Source organism: Haliotis cracherodii, unplaced genomic scaffold, assembly GCF_022045235.1.
Source record: "Haliotis cracherodii isolate W230 unplaced genomic scaffold, xgHalCrac1.p SCAF_7, whole genome shotgun sequence".
In the NCBI taxonomy this organism is placed as follows: domain Eukaryota; kingdom Metazoa; phylum Mollusca; class Gastropoda; order Lepetellida; family Haliotidae; genus Haliotis; species Haliotis cracherodii.
This window is the reverse complement of record NW_027266330.1, coordinates 52,656,575-52,673,564: the sequence shown is the minus strand read 5'-3', so window position 1 is coordinate 52,673,564 and position 16,990 is coordinate 52,656,575. Positions and strand designations below refer to the sequence as shown.

The window sequence follows — 16,990 nt, the reverse complement described above, 5'->3', positions numbered from 1 at the left end:
GATAATGGGTACAGGCCACGAGAAAATATATAGAGAAACTAACACAGCCATTACACCTTTTTACAAGATGGAAAACATCTTTGCTGTTAGTAATTACATTTATAGAAATCAAACCAATACATGTATACAGGCTATATGTTGTAGAACAGAATGCTTTGCCAAGTTATTCCTACCTGATACCATTAATAATTGGAATAGTCATCTGATATAGAGGATTATTAAACTTGGACAGTGTGACTTATATAGTTAACCCAGGTAGCATGCCATCATCGGCCCTGCATCGGCCCAACGTCGGCTACACCATCGGCCCAACGTCGGCAAACTGCATCGGGCCGATGAAGTTTTGCTCATCGGATCGACATTGGCCCAACGTCGGCAAACATCATCGGCCCTGCATCGGCAATGCACCGGCCCAGCATTGGCCCAGCGTCGGCAAACAATGTCGGGCCGATGAAGTTTTGCTCATCGGATCGACATCGGCCCAACGTCGTAAATAGTTATCTGGCAAGCCTCCGGCAACTGTTATGGAATCAGCATTGGATGAACATCGGCCCAACGTCGTCAATAGTTATCAGCGCAGCATCTGCCATCTGCCATTGTCTTAAATAGGCTGATGTCATCAGAAGTCATAACTGACAACATCTCATCTTAATATTTCATGGAAATGATGCCACAATAGAACTTTTCCAAGTGTAGTGTTAGGGTACATAAAACTAAACATTTCTAAAAGCTGCAGCTAGTCGTGATGTTAAAGTTACAAAGATAAAAGGGAAAACTTAAAAATACTGAATGTTTAAAAAGATAATAATTTTTTGTCATAGTTAATACTTTGAAAACCAAATGTAAGTAATCTAAATACTTCTAGCTGTACAAAACAATCGAAATGCTTACACTAGTTACAGTACTATTTTTTTATGTACCCTAATACATGTGTAGTTAATACTTATAAATAAACACAAAGAGCAAAATAGAATAATAAACTTTATTATTAATTAATTATTATTTACAAGAAAACAGTGTTACTACCTGCAACAAGGCGGATGTGAAACATATATTCTCAAAACCTGTTTTAAAACACAGCCTAAATATATACCCCTCATATTGGCCTGCAAAATTTCATTTATGTGGCTTCGAATTCGTTTGCGAGACAAACCCCCCCCCCCCCCCCTATATTTCATCAAGTTAAAATAGCATGAAGCAAAGGCCATAACTCCATACAAAATAAGTTCTTATAACCATCTTCTGGAGTTTGTACCTCCGGAGCACGGAAAGTTTCATTTATTAACTTCAGTAGTGTCCAAGAGAACCTGTCAGTATATGTACCAAGTTCAAAAACAAGGGTCATAACCCTGTGAAATATATGTTGTCAACACCAACTTTTTGGATTTCTTTGTTCCGTTGCAATTCAGCACTTTTGTTTGCAGATTCTCTATCTACACCTCTGTTTTTCAGTACGCGTTTTCCTTATGCCATTTCTAAGCCTTGCTCCTGGAACTCGAAGCCATTCTTTTACACAGGTCACCATGTACTTGTCAGTGGCTTGTAAGAGCCCAGCTGCAGGCTTCCTCCTCAGCTTCTGTTTACAAATGATAGCAAAAAATGTCAGTGTGCATATTATCAGTCATTGCATGCACTCTCACAATTACAAGTAATGGACTTCACATAATGGAATAATAGAATAAGTAATACCCTGTTCACATGCACCACCTTACATATTTGTGTATATTTTATTTTAAGTCTTGACACCTGTTAATAAATACAGGGTTCACTCAAGGAATTTTCTGCCATGGGCCCTTTATGTGACAATTTCATATATTTCCTAGGTACACCCGCACTTGCCCATACAACACAATGTTAAAATGCTCCATTGTATTTGAAAATGTGGGCCTTTTTCCAAATTTAGGGGCTAAAAGCAGAAGGCCCCACCCTAGAATTATCGGAATCCCAGTAAGTAAATTGATGAGTTAATAATATGTGTAAATAAGTAAATTGAATTATGTGTAATTATATACGCAAATAACATATCAACTCCCAATATTGTATGGTAGGTCCCTAATCTGTTTCTTAAGTCAATTAAAAAAGATTTTATAACTGACATATCACCCTATTAATTTAGCCCAATAAAAATCCCCAATAACCACATAACCACACTCCTCCAATCTTGCTGGAGAACAGTTTTAGGTGTGCAATCTCTCTTGTATGTCCATCAAAAGTAAGTCAGCATGAAATTTCATTTGGAAGATTACCATAGTAAGTGTCAGGGGCCCTTAATAGGGCAAACATGATATTAAATATATGCTTATAAATATTTCAAGCAGAAACATGTATCAGTTGGTTTGGTTTGTTGTTTAACGCCTCACTCAGCAATATTCCAGCTATATGACGGCGGTCTGTAAATAATCGAGTCTGGACAAGACAATCCAGTGATTAGCATCATGAGCATCAATCCATGCAATTGGGATCGATGACATGCATCAACCAAGTCAGACAGCCTCACCTCCCAATCCCATTAGTCGCCTCATACGACAAGCATAGTTGCCTTTTACGGCAAACATGGGTTGCTGAAGATATCTTCTACCCCGGATCTTCTATATGAATCAAAATTGGAGTAAATTTCCCATACTTGATACATCTAAAGAAATTTAATTCACTCACCAGTTCTCTCTCAGTTGCTCGATTTTGGAAAAGCTGCTAAGAGTTCATTCAGCTCATCCATGTTTGCCAATCTGATTTTCTTAAATAGAAATATAAGAATATTATATGTCAAGTTTGTGTAGCAGCAGTGAGCACTTAGCTATTATGGTGATGATGTCAAGAGGTTGAGGGGAATATTGCTCAAAACATAAAAGTAACATTTAAATAAAGCTTTGGCCATACACAGATATCAGGTCCTTTCCTTAAGTCATACATCTTATCTCATATATTTGCACTTGTACATACAGTCCTTATCTGGAGCCATGTAGCAGAAATAATTTTCCAGGGAAAGTAGTTTCACGTTAATAGCCATAGCCACATCCATTAAAAAGCAGTGAGAAAATCCCCATATTGACATAATATTGAACAGATCCTGTGAAGTCTGGTTACCACAAAACAGATTTCATTTATTATATGATGCCAAAATATATGTAGATTACATCATGGTAAACCAAAACTGCAAATAAACGTTTATCATTAAAAGATCAGATACAAAGGTATGTACATATTACAAACACTTGTATGCAAAAAATAGCAGGAAAGTATTGGGGACAAGTAATTTTATGCAGTTTCATTGCTTGTAAACATAGGCAAAGGGATAATGATAAACTGAAATAATATATCTTTAGTTAGAATAAATCAAATTTGAAACAAGGCTGTGGGTGTTTTTCTACAATGGATAATGTCCTGAAAAATCTGTACTGAAGTATCTTCCTCAAAGTTTTACCATTAATTTGAAATTTGATTAAATAAATGACATTCTAAATTGTTTTGGATTATATATTTAGCATCATACCTTTGAAATAGTACATTTAAAAAAATTAATTCAGTATTTCATCAAAAATGTACATCATAACCCAGGTAGCATGCCATCATCGGCCCGACATCGGCTGATGGTCGGCACCATCGGCTTATATCGGCATCGTTGAACAGCGCTGGGCCGACAGCGGGCCAATGAAGGCTACACTATTATTGATATAACATACAAAAATGTATTTACAAATAAGTAGTGATATGTAGTAAAATATATGTTTTCATGAGGACTCGATATTTTATCAGAAAATCTCCAGCAGTAAATAGCACATTCACTGCGGATTAGCGTGATCATTTTGGCGGCAAAAGCAAACAAGACCAAAAGGTTAGATCAAGGGCTTCCTGCTCATTCATGTACACAATCTATTGTCTTTTCATTGAAATGCATTGTCTAATTGTTGCAAGAAATTGTTAGACATATTATGGATTGCTGCATGGCAAAATGGGCACATTCAGCTAAATAAGCTTGTGGAGTCAGAAAATTGACGGGAGGTGTTGTCAGCCATTTGTCTATTTATAGACTGAACGTAACACTTGTCGTGTATATTTTCTAAAAAACTTTAAGCTAGTAACTGATTTTCCGGTACAGTAGTGGTTCGCATTGTGTTTGTTTGACCACTGCGTATTTGTTTCCGATGTACTAAATTTGGGAAACAGTTCAGTTTACCCGGCGCAGCCCGATCGGCATTTCAAACCCCAGCAGTGCTGTTATCTCGCTATAGCGCTGCCGCTGTCTCGCTATAGCGTTGCCACGGTAGCTCACTCTCGTTTGCACTTGTTCTGAAGTGCTGAACTCACTGAAATTAATACTGTTATAATACTGTTGATTAATCTGACATACTGAATCTAGTTTGTTTTACGGAAGATGTAGTGCACCCAACCTCCCATTCAGCAATTGGATTCCACTTCAGGTATTTGCATAGATCTATGATGTGATTGTTGTTATAAATATTGAATATGTTGAGTGAGTGAGTGAATTGGTGTTAACAACGCAGCTTTGAACAGTATTTCAGTTATATCACGGCGTGTCATCATAATGTGGGTGGGAAGTCCAAATTGATGCAGTTCTTAGACATTTACCACTTTGGTGGATCCCAGAAGCACAGTACACTTAGTGGCATAAGCCCAAACTCTCCCTGTCAGCATCCCCCCTCTCACTGAATCTGATACTCTTTAGCCATGATCTTATCAGTTGTTCCCCTGCTCCAGTGAAGCAGGCACGGTCAAGCTGGTCCAAGTTTGTTTACTTTAGGGCACTGATGGCATGGGCCAGCTTGACACCCAAGGATTGAAACATAACACTCCAAGACAAAACAGTGAAACTACAGTGACTAAATCAACTCTTTGATAAACGTTTTGAAGGTAATAATTATAATAAAGTGTCTATTCACTGGAAACTGACATCCCTTGACCAATATTTAAATCATGTTCAATGTGGTAAGCATTTATATATATCGGGTTTAAACCCAATTAGGCAATTCATTAGCCATTACTAATGGTGGTAGTTTAGGGTTAGGCTCATAGTCATAGGTATGTTAGTAGACTAACCCTTAGTCTATATAATTTTGATAAAAAACAATAACGCCAATAAATTGAAAAAGAGCCACACTGAGATGAGAGATTCAGCTTTTAGAAAATTTTACACTTGCTTCATATTTTAAAGCTATAGCATTTCAGTGAGGGGAAGGCAGAAAGGAAACTAAAAAGCTTGAGATTCTTTGAGGCAGACTAGTGTTTTAATAGTATTCTGTTCAACTTGCTCTTTCAGTGAAAAATTGAAAAATGGATTTATACTGGAGCAAATTTACAATATGCTAAAAAAGCAGCTTGCAAAGTTAAGGAACCATGAACAACTCTGGACACTTTTCTGCCTATTATATCAGTTAACATCGCAATGTACAAAGTTGTCCTGTTCACGGATGATGATGAACTAGCTGTTGTGCCATCAAATTGGCTGGATGGCAAAGGTTGTTGTCTTTGGCCGCCCTTAAAGTCAAGCACAAAATTGACAAAGGCAGTTATTAATCAGGAAAAGTCCTCTGAGACATGGAAGTCTTATCAAATCCGGCTGCTTCCTGGTGGTGAATCAGGTAGGTTAATTTTATCTTACAAAAATACTTGAATATACAACACTGTAAAATCATAATTTATGTAAAATCATAATTTATGTACCTGTTTATGATAATAACGAAATGTAGTATTATTTTTAATATTTTATCAGTTCAGAAGAAAATATTAATTACTAAATCTAGTGTTTTAATCTTCTATCAGTTTTAAGTATAAGTACATATTGAGAATGATATTGTGAAAATTTGATGATACATGATGCTCATAATACAGACAATTACGAGCGCGCTCGTGAGAAGCTGCGTTTGGCGGAGGACACGTCAGACCTGCAAACTGCAGAAATCTGAGGAGGAAGAGGAAAGTCTCCGACATTCCAAAAGGAAGAAGAGGTAGGTTGCATGATTTCTTTGTACTTGAAAGATATAAATACCTTCATGTTTGATAATGATTTGTACCAGGTTTTCAGTGTCCAACCCAGAATTGAAAATCAAGGGGGGACTTGTCGCCCCATCATGTAGAAAATAGGGGGATTTTGAAAAAGCAGGGGGGATAACTGCTTTCTTCAAAAAATGTCATCATATAAAAGTGTAACAGATAAGAATAAAGAACTGCTTTTTTTTTTGTCATTAGGACCGGGATCGATTTTTCCCTTCAGTTCGAGAAGTAATTACGGTGACTGTGGCTTCATCATTGTCTTTTTTAGAACATCTATTTTGATTTAAAAAGTCTGTAATTTTTTTAATTTTTTTTTAGCGACATTTTCACTATTCAAAAGATCGTCTGCAATGACAGTCAGCGATTCATATTGTGTGATTTCAGAAACGAAACTAAAATGCTCAAAAATATTTATTGTCCTTTAGCATCTTGTCAAAGGTTTTTGATTACTAGCAACAAAATACAACATAATTGTGATCAAGGTTTTGTTACGCTTTCTACTAAAGTAAAGTAAATTTCGTTTCGGATTCCTATGCAAATCCTGTCAAAAAATTATTTTAGCAACCCAAGAGACGTAACTCGTGTTCGAACTTCCGGTTATTATCGATCAGTCTTCGACAGTTGTTTACAATGTTTGCTGTGAACTGTCTTTCTTCGTAAATTGATTAAAGATTGAGTGAGTCTAGAGTCTAAAGGTAGGGATAAACAGCTGATAAAGTAAGTGACTGTACAAGAAATTACTGTGTGCGACAGATCGCGCTTCGAGTTTTTTTATGAGGTGCGATTTACACGGCAGCGTTAGAAATTAGCACTAGTCCTGTAGTCCTTACCAAACTGCCCAATAGTAAAGGTATCCTAAGGACTAGTAGACATTGGCCCATTTTAAGGGTTTTGCTACACCGTATTCAACGTAATAAGCGCCCAGGGCGCTCTCAAAATTAGAAACAGAGGGCGCTTATTAGAATATTATTTTGAGTTGAAAGATCGTAAATTTCGTGCTTTATGCTAACAGCCTGAAATGTTTACATACGACATATATTTTTCAAGAATTTAACTGCCCATAATTAAGGGTGATATAACACACGAGTGCGTATTATACACGAATAAATAAGTCTTGTTTACATTGATCAATCGGATGGGGTGCTGATTAGGATTGTTCACTTGCCAATATATTAGCAAATATCGCCGTGGGCGCTTATTAGAGCGGGGCGCTTATTACGCTTATAACGGTATGTTATCATTGTAAGGACTAGCAGACAAAAACTGTTAGTTTCTAACCCTGCGCGGTCTGGGTTGGACAATGGGTTTTGATGGCCAGTGAATACTATTTTTCAAATTTTGTTGGATGTTTATATCCTTATCCATGTTCTTGTGATTGATTGCCTCAATCTTTTGCAGTGATTGATGTTATTATGAGATTAAAGCCCATGATAAATTTTGGTCAGAAAATATAAGCCTTTGAAAATAATTTAGAAGTTATTCACCAGATGAAGGAGTAAGCTCTGAAAATTTATGAAAAATAATGTATCACTTACAATGCACATACAAATTATTTAAGTCAATAGACTTTTGTGTGAATTTGGCAGTATTTGTGGGAATAAACATCAAATATTCTTGACCCAAATTTGTCCTAATATTTGCTAAAAATCTGGTTACCAAACCGGTAATCATGGTTATGACCAATGAATTGTTTTATTTTTAATGAAAATATTTAATAATGCATGGTTGTCCGAAAACATTATGCATTGAAAATTAAGAAGAAGGATAATATTGCTTAATCATGTTAATGGCCCAATGTCTTGTTAGACAAATCTGATTTTGAGAACACAATCACATATTTGGAAATGTGATTCAGCAATGGCAAAGTATTATAACTAGTCATGAGGTAGACACTTAAACATTTGCGAAACATTAAAATATTGCTGGAGCTCTGCACACTCTGATGGCTGAAGCAGAACCGAGGGGTATTGGGTTCATCGCCCTTTTCAGTGAGTGCCCTTTTACATACTTATTATTTCAGTATGTGTGATGGGTTCACACATTTATTATTTCAGTGTGTGTGATGGGTTCACACATTTATTATTTCAGTATGTGTGATGGGTTCACACAATTATTATTTCAGTGTGTGTGATGGGTTCACACATTTATTATTTCAGTATGTGTGATGGGTTCACACATTTATTATTTCAGTATGTGTGATGGGTTCACACAATTATTATTTCAGTGTGTGTGATGGGTTCACACATTTATTATTTCAGTATGTGTGATGGGTTCACACATTTATTATTTCAGCGTGTGTGATGGGTTCACACATTTATTATTTCAGCAAGTGTGAAAGGTTCACACATTTATTATTTCATCACAAGTATGATGGGTTCATACTTTGATCCGCATAATAACAAAGTGTATGTTTTTAAAAATGAAATCAGATGTAATGAATCTTTTGAATGGTAGTCTGAAAGATTAGTCTTAAGACATCGGTTTGATTCCGGTCAAGGGCAAACACATCGAGAATCCTTATTCACTGCATGTATTTGCTTTGTGAGTTAGTGTTCTTATTAATATGATATAAGTGTTCTTTGTTTTCTAACAACAAATTATATATAATTACTTTAGGGCAAAAATAACTATCATTTTTAGTATTTAAGTTTTGATGTTATTGAAACACCTTTGCTTAAATCACTGATATGGAAACTACTGACATAAGTTATGTGATCTCTATATCATGAAGTATTCGGACTATGGCGATACGATCATCATGAATGTCATATTTGTAGTTGTTCACTGTGCACAAACTAGGAACAGGTTATATATGCTAGATGTATGCTCAGGACAGTAGCTATTAAGTGGATAATTCCAGAATTTGTGCTATTACAAACACTAATATCACTTGGGGGCTTGTTTTTTTTACCTTGTTTTGGGCTTTGCAAGCCAATCATTCTGTAAACTATCATTATATGGCTTGCGGCCCCCAAAGTATTTTCATTTTCACTCATACCTGCAGGGTATCACCCTTTCAACATATATTCATTTTATCTTTTTAGATCTACCCGTAGGGTTCTAAATCATGTTCATATATATTTCAAATTTACTTATGCAAAAAGAAAAAACACATTTGTTACTGCCAATCACTAGATGTTCATGCAAAAAATTATATTGACTCTGAATGTTTTAGAAACACTGCACGTCTCATTACTGATGAAGCAGACGACAGCAACGATGATACTTACTGTGACAACCCACCCCCACGAACTATGCAGCAGCTGCAACCCATCTCAGCTTCCCAGTTCACAGTCACCAATCGTTGGCTACCAGTCCCGCCAAGTGTTCCATCTTCGAGCTGTGTACAAGTGCCACCCAAATTTATCGACTGTACAACTAACTAACAACTCACCAATCAGTGGTATGTCCAATTTCTACTGTCTCAGCTTGCAGTGTGAGATGCTTCCTTGAAAGATCAAAGGTACTGACTGCTGTACTTTATCCAGCGATAAAGTACAGTTTTTGAGTTCATAAGTTCATAATGGGAATGCATCAGGTTCTAACGCCTGTTATTTAACATATCCTTGGTAACATTCTTCTTCATTACTGTCGATCAAGATGGCATATCCACATTATTTATCGATCAGTGAAATAGTCTCTTTAAATGTGTCAAATAGTTGAAGATTATTACGCAGGAAGAAATATGGCAAGATGATGTCAACCGTGTTTCATGACACTGGGTTTTCTTAAATATATTCATATACCATATTCGACGTAATAAGCGCCCAGGGCGCTCTCAAAATTAGAAATAGGGGCTCTTATTAGAATATTATTTTGGTAAAAAAAAAACAGAGTCGAAAGATAAATTTTGTGGTTTATGCTGACAGCCTGAAATGTTTGTATTCGACTGGTGTATTTTTACAGAATTTAATTGCCCATAATTAAGGGTGCATAAATAAGTCTTGTGTACATCGATCAATCGGAAGGGGTGCTACTTGGGATTGTTCACAAGCCAATATATTAGCAAATATTATGCTTATTTGTCTTTTCAGAGGCGTTTATATAGCTTATTATGTCGAATATGGTAAGTTAACTTTTGTTATTACATTTATGTATGTTTAGCAGTGATGCATATGAGACTCGATGAGCCCTTGAATACACAGTTTAAAGAGGTATGTCATATTTTCCCTTCAGCATGTCTAGAAATAGCTTTTCCTGAGATGGTAAACATAAAAAAATTATTGATTTCGCCCCTTGAACCACCCCATTGGGGTTCCACCAATGAAAAGGCACTGGACCCTGGCTCTCATGCCCTGAACGAACTTTAATGGGATCAGGTCTTGCAACCAACTTGGCTTGCAGTGGCTGCAGTTCGCTACTCCCAACAGTGGTGTGTGACAAATTTCATTGACTGATATATGGACTATCTACTGTACCTTGTGATGCTTAGTAGCCTTAAATTATTCTTTTGGAAAGAAAATGAATGTTTTCTTTATTCTGGCACTATATGGCATTGTGTAACACATACATATTTATCACATGACCAGGGGTTGATTTAACTGCTGGATTGTTGGCCCATGGCCTATTAAAATTACAAAGGTCTTGTTGAATCGTAAAGTAGATGGCCCCCTCTGGCTAGTCAAAATTTCACCCCTTCTTCAAGTAGATATATATATTTTTAATTGGATCATCTCTGTTAGAATGACCATCAGCCGCCATATTGTAATGTGTTCAGCAACTTCTTTATTTGCTTATAAATCCCCATGAATGAGGCAATTGGAAGCCAAGATTTAATCTCAAAGTGCAGGCAAAAAGGTTATATGGGACAAGGGGTTCTTAAATTTTCAGAGGCGTTTAGTTGTAGGCCAGTTAATTAATTTGGAGAAGTAACTTTCAAAAGGAGCAAACCCTTATGGCTACACACAAATTTGTTAAATCTACCTCTGATGACATGTCATTTACTTAATGATCTTGTAATAAATATTCTGTTTGCTTTCTTTGAATATGCTAACATATCCTTCTTTTACTTATATCCAGGAATGAATTTACGAATTCTTAGGACGATGGAGCATGTGCGTGCAGATGTGGCACACCTGTCTATAAAAATGGACAGGGTTTTAGCCCGTTTGGATCAAATGGCAAGCAATGGGAAAGAAGTCGGACAGGAGCTTCCTGAAGATGTTTCTCTGCCTCTTGCAGACTTGACTGCTTTGGTGAACTTGAGCGTTTGCTTCAAAATGAAGCTACTGCAAGGGCTCTGGTAGGTGAAATCGGATTTGTAACATTTTATATTATTATACTGCTAACTAAAGTGTTTTACTGTTAAATTTAAGAATGATAGTCTTATAATTTTAGCAATATTTCATTACCAAACCTACTCTAATCGTCTTTATATAGTATAGTCAGGGATAATTCTGGGAGGGGGGGATGATAAAGGGTCAGGAAATTCCTAACGTGAAGTGAACCCTGTATAATTATAAAACAAAGATGCTTGTAGATACAGTCATTGTACATATCTGATCTTGTTTATTACTTTCAGTTGAAATTCCTTGTTGATCCCATATTCTTTTAGTCAGTTAAATCAAAGATTTATTGTGATGTTTACTGGATTGCATATTTCAAAACATTTTAGCTATATTTTGTTATGCTGTGAAAAATGATAGTAACACTACAATGCTTTGTGACTCATGGTATTGTTTATTCTGTCAACTGTTTACTCTAACCATAAGGCTGATGAAATTGCTTTGCAAAACCACTGATATCCCAATGAGTCCGTTCAAAATCAATATTATAACAGGTGCATTATAAGAAAAATACCGATAAACAGGGCACTATTGTCATACTTGCCAAAACCTGTATTAATATACCAGTACTTACACACTCTGCTACTCCATGATTACGAGTTTAGTCACAGAATAATGAATGCAGAAGTTGCATATAACATGTATAACTCTATGTCAGGTGTTTAGTGTACAGGTGTCCAGGCTTGGACTCATCGGTGGTGAATCGGTCAAAGATACGACAACAAGAATTATGACTTCTGTGGTTAGCCATCCACTGGCATTGCAACTCAATTGGATGGGCAAAGGAGAAAAAACAGGCTTTTCGACTCTCTGTCTTAAAGAAGTTATTTTCAGTAAGTAAAATTTAACTCAAAGGATCCCTCACAAAACTGACATGTATCATAATGCCATATGATATGGATATATTTGTATTTAATCATTGAAATATCCAAATATTATTCGTGACATTTATGATAATTTGGAAAAGCCCACCTATTAGGAGTATATGTACCGGTATTTCTATTTACACTACAATTTTCTTTTACTATCATTTTTACATGAAATGAGAATGTTGATCAGACATAATCATAACGATACAACATTTGTGATAGAGACTCTTTGGAGACAGATTGTCTTGCTTTTTGGCAAATCTGATTTTGAGAACACCACCAGATATTTTGGAATTGTGATTCATCTACGGCAAAGAATTGTAGCTAAGCATGAGGTAGACACTGAAATATTTACGAAACATTAAAATATTGCTGGAGCTCTGCACACTCTAATTGATGAAGCACTGAAGGGTATTGGGTTCATCGTTCTTTACAGTGAGTGCTCTTTTAGATCTGCTACATATATTGTTTTAGCAAGGGCAGGGGTTGAAAATCTAAAGGTCGGAGAGACCAAGCAATATTATCATTAAAAAGTCCAACAGACCAGCCGCTTGCATGCATTGATGTTACAGAAATGTCTGGATTTGGTCTTACCTTGTTTCAATCGAAATTACCCATTAACAAAGTGCAGATGTTGTAGCTGTTTCGGTTCTTGTATACCAGGGGGCGGACAGGTAGCCTAGTGGTTTAAGCGTTCGCTCGTCATGCCGAAGACCCAGGTTCGATGACATGGGTACACTGTGTGAAGTCCATTTCTGGTGTCCCTCACCGTGATATGACTGGAATATTGCTAAAAGCGGCGAAAAACCATACTCACTCACTCACTTTATACTAAATTGTATAGCTGCAAGTTTTTATACCAGCTTGGGAAGCTGTAGAGCATTGAGCATTCAGTGCATTTTACAAAGATGGTGAATAATAGCTGATTCACAGGTAATTCAAGTAATGTTGAGGTATAATATTGTTGTGCTATGTTTCAACAGAAGCTGTGAGAAGAAATCCTGAAATACACAAGGCCACAGACAACGACATTGAGAAGTGCGCCAAGGATTGGCTCCGTGGCGCAAGTGACAGAAATGGGGCCCGGAAACTAAGATATATGCGGGCTGCAGCTGCAGCTGCAGCTTCTACTACAGAGATGCCTGAGGAATGAACTGCCGATGTGGTTATCTCATAAATAAATATTCTTCATGTAATCATCGTTTTGGGTGTCTTTGCATAACAATCAGTGTTTAACAATCATTAATCTGACAAATAATCAACCTGTTTCATTATCAGATACACATGGTTAGAACTTAACACTAGCCTGCTGCTAGCCCGGGGGCTAGTACAATTCATGTGGGCAAGTACCAATTTCCTAATTATACCCCGACCATAAAGGGATGGTGTATATCATTATAGCAATGAATTCTGTCAGTCAGTCCTTCTGAGGGCATTTTTTTGTGTGCAACCTATAATTGGAAAATTACTACATATATACTTGGTGAACACTATTTTATAACTATAGGAGAGGTGCAGTGAGAAGTTTGATTTCATTACTTGGATTTTCTTACTTGTTTTCATTTTTGTACTCAGAATTTGTTTTGTTGAAACATTTTTCCAGACTTTTACTTGATTTTTCCAAATTTGGGGAACAGATTTCATTCTCATTAGCTGAATTTCATGAAAAAAAATGTTTTTCATTTTGTAAACTTTGACATGTATTTCACGTCAACATTTGTGAAACCCCAAAACTACTTCTTGGATTGTTTTCCAATTTGGGGTGCAGTTTCTATATCGATAGAAGAGGTGCAGTGCAAAGTTTGATTTCAATAAGTGTATTTTGTTGAGAAAATATTGATTATTTTTTTCAGGTTATGAACTTAGAAATATGTTGAAGTTGGGGTATTTGTGTTTACCCTTTGGCTTAACATTACAAGGACATTCTATCTTTACCCGGGCTAGAAAAGCTATTAAGTTAATAGTTCTAACCTTGTTACCTTATTAAATCCTGCCCAAGTCAGTCAGACACATCACAGATCCTTACCAGTTTGTTGGTGATGTCATCGTCTTGCATGAGATGATTGAGTTATGTCCCTTGCTTGTTGCCATTTTGAAGTTGGGGAGGGGGGAGCTGGCTTGGATTTTATTGGAAATATTGTTTGTCGTAAAACATTCTTGAAAAAAAATAAAATATCTGGTTTTGTACCTGCAGACAAAATCACAGCTCTCTCTCTCTCTCTCTCCTCCCCCCTTTGAGTATCAAATTGTCGTATCCCAATCGCACGAATCGATGCTCATTCTCTTGATGTCAATTACTGGATTGTACAGACCAATGTTAAATAGCTGGAATAGTGCTGAAAGCGATGTTAAACAGCAAACACACAATCAATCCTACATCTTGTGAGAGTTGACAGTATATGTTATGGACTTTGGTGGTTTGTGAGGCAAATATCCAGGTTCAGATATTTTATTTTCTGTTAGATGTAATTATATTATTACTCTGACAAATCTTATGAAATATATATCTTTTTACTAATTCTATTGACATTACCTCAAGATATGGTGTCTCATAACTGAAACATTTTGGCTCATGAACTGTTGAAAAATGGTAAAATTTACATTCATACATAACAGAATAACCTCAAAATTCAAAATTTCATGTCTGACTGTAACCATGCATGCAACACGTGGTTAGGTGAAACCTGCAAATATGTACGACAGAATCAATTTTGAATGGTTCTCTACGGTGGAGACGTGAGCCACATTAATACATTAATATGGCAAACGATGGACAGTGCTGATGAAGTTTGCAGATGTTGGGCTGATGATGTAGCTGACGGTGGGTCGATGCAAAGCCGATGAAGTTTGCCTACACCGGGCCGATGTCGATCCGATGAGCAAAACTTCATCGGCCCGATGAAGTTTGCCGACGTTGAGCCGATGATGTAGCCGACGTTGGGCCGATGCAGGGCCGATGTTGGCAAGCTACCTGGGAAATTACTTATCTAGATAAGACTACCATACCCCGCCCCCACCTGTAATGCGCAGTGATCCGTTTACTAAAAGAGCTGTCCTTTCATTTCGCCCATTATCCAGAAAAAGTTCAAAATTCGCAAGTAACTATGACATTAAAAAACATAAATTTTATTTTTTTTATTTCAACTTTTTGGTGATCGAAAACCAAACTCGGCAGTGAAGCTCCGTTCATCGATCAGTAGGAAACATTAGCTGGATCGCATGACATGCACACGCAACGCTGAAAGTTTCCGAAAGCCTCGTTATGAATTTCATGTTCACTGCTTTTTGCGCTGACAGCAATCACAAAATTGACTTGTAAATTCGAGTTTGTAATCAGTTTCCTAACCTCATCCATCCCCACACTTAACAAATACGCCTGTGACAATGACAAATAAAGCAATGTTCATTCAAAAATACTAATGTAAGTAAATGTTTGGCTATTCATTTGCTTACCGCTGTAATACTCTCACCCCGAGATTGCGACTCGTTGGTTGAACATCGCTGAATCTACATGGAAATAAAACATCTCTTGTCGTGTTATGTATTTGCCCTTGTCCCCGCGTTTTGTTAGAAATATGTATATGGTGTTTAAAAAATATAAATAGAGAATCTAGTGAGGATGCAGTGTCACGACATATTTCACGGATTTTGACACTGACGTAGAATTGACAGGAGTGTGTTTCTCAAAACCTCCAAAACACATAGGCCTAGATTTCTCTACTCATGTTGACACTTATGAATGTACACTGTTTCTCGTTTCAATTGCTGCTTTCGTGGACTTCAAGAAAGCTTACGACTGTATTGATCGAGGTATTCTATTTAGTAAATTGAGTGACATCGGGATCCAGGGGAATATGTTTAATGCTATTGTCTCACTGTATCGGAATGTTCAGGCTTGTATGCGGATAAACGGGTCGTTTACGTCTTGGTTTAACGTCAAGAGTGGTCTACGCCAGGGATGCCTACTTTCTCCACTGTTATTCAACCTGTACATCAATGACCTCATAACTACGCTGAATGCCTTAGAAGTTGGTGTATCTGTTGACGATGAATGCATTTGTGTTCTAGCTTACGCTGATGACATCATTCTTCTGGCTGAGAGTGAACAGGACTTAAATATACTTCTTAACGGGCTTGGGCAGTGGTGTACGACAAACAAGATGTCAATTAATCCCAACAAATCGAAGATTGTGCATTTTCGGAGCCAGGCAGTGACAAGAACGGATAGTTTATTCCAGTGTAGCGGCAATAATTTGGAAATAGTGGAGAGTTACTGTTACCTCGGTTTGTTACTAACAGAACATCTGGACTACACTCGGATGGGGAATGCCGTGGCAAGTGCTGCAAGTCGTGCTCTGGGACTTCTCATATCAAAGAGCAAGATTCTAGGAGGGATGGAGTACAAAACATTTACCAAGCTGTATGACTCCATGGTGTGGGCAACAATAGACTATGGAGCTGCGATATGGGGAGCTCATCACATTCCAGCTATCAGCACCGTACATAACAGGGCCATGAAGTATTTTATGGGAGTGAGGAAGTCAACCCCAAACAGCGCTGTATCAGGGGACATGGGATGGGAGCCACCGGTTGTACGGCTATGGAGAAGTGTAGTAAGGTATTACAAGCGATCATGCGACGTGAATCCGGACAGATTTATATTTAAAGTGTTCAAGTGGGCAGACTCAGCGGCGTCATTAGGCACACGTAACTGGAATCTCCGTGTCCACAAGAAACTACGAAGTTTACAGTTAGACCATTTTATCCCTATTGGAAACACTTTTTATATACACTTTTTAACGAGTACGGTTGGAGAGAAGATAAAGC

General features: G+C 37.1%; 1 pseudogene; it reads left to right on the top strand.

Annotated features, from left to right (window-relative positions):
* Positions 1–6,637: 6,637 nt before the first annotated feature.
* LOC139448407 (uncharacterized) lies at positions 6,638–13,317 on the top strand (annotated as a pseudogene).
* Positions 13,318–16,990: the final 3,673 nt, after the last annotated feature.